Genomic DNA, 1,118 nt, shown 5'->3' on the forward strand with positions numbered 1-1,118 from the left:
ATCAGGCTCATCAGAAGGCAGCTGGTACTTAAGGCCGTGGTGGGAACCAGACCAGCGCTGGAGCATTGTTTTGCCTCTGTGGTAATGTGCTAAGCCTCTTGTGAATTACGAGCTTTTCTAGTGAACCCTTTCTGAGCTTTTTGTATTTTTTTTCGTGCTTCTACCTACCTAGGACTACCTAACCTGCGTGGACCCAGTTCTGGTCTGCTGTGGACACCTGCCTCGGAGATAGGTAACTTATCTGTTTGCCTGTGCCTGTCTGCCTGCCTCGTGAGGGATCTTACCTACTGCCTTCTGGAGAATCTGCCAACCTGTTACTGGAAAATACCTACCTTTGGACTCACCTCCGTGCCGTGGATCATCCTTCGCACAGTAAGGCCTCCCACCTGTGGATATAATACTTACCTGCCTTCCTCACCAAGGAAATACTTACCACGTCCTCTGCTTCCAGGTTCCTGGTTCCTGTAATTATTCCTGCTCCCGATTCACTGTAAAATAAATTCACTTCCTATTATCTTGGTCTCCCGTGTCTGTCTGACGCTGAGCTGCTCATTTTAAAATATTTACGAATCCTGACAGCGAAGCTCCAAAGGCAGGTGGATGATATGAAATAATGAACTTTTATGAAACGAAAGCTGCTGTGACAAAAACATATGAGAGGATAGGTAGTCTGGCCAAAAATCTGGGTCAGGATGGACAAAACGCGCCACTAAGACAAGGCCCTGACCAGGAACAGCTGAAAACTCCGGTGCCTATATGCTCTGAGGGGAGAAATGATCAACTAAAGCAGGTGGGGTGAAGTTAAACCTGGTGTGCAGGGAGCAGAAAGCAAAACAGACAAGTGTACACCGATTCAAACTCCATGAGCAAGAGAAACAAAGCGAGCAGAAGGGAGAAACATGAACAGAATAATTACACTGCATGATAAGAAGACAGTGTCTTCTGTCCTGTGTGTCCCCCATTGCCTGCTAGAAGACACTACAGCGACCGAGACCATGAACAAGACAGAGCAGTTACAGAAAATCAGAGGCTACGGGGCAAACCGAGCTAAAATAAAGGACTGAACTGCAGCAAAACTCCACGTTTCTGTTGTTAAGCTCCCACAGATGAGCCCGGGG

The 1,118-nt window shown here is 47.4% G+C and overlaps 1 long non-coding RNA gene across 1 annotated transcript; it reads left to right on the forward strand.

Annotated features, from left to right (window-relative positions):
• Positions 1–6: 6 nt before the first annotated feature.
• On the forward strand, positions 7–491 carry LOC112450310. The gene is made up of 2 exons (XR_003038883.2): positions 7–372; positions 452–491. It is a non-coding gene; the product is annotated as an uncharacterized LOC112450310 (long non-coding RNA).
• Positions 492–1,118: the final 627 nt, after the last annotated feature.

The sequence above is a fragment of the Kryptolebias marmoratus genome, linkage group LG8 (assembly GCF_001649575.2).
Source record: "Kryptolebias marmoratus isolate JLee-2015 linkage group LG8, ASM164957v2, whole genome shotgun sequence".
NCBI lineage: Eukaryota > Metazoa > Chordata > Actinopteri > Cyprinodontiformes > Rivulidae > Kryptolebias > Kryptolebias marmoratus.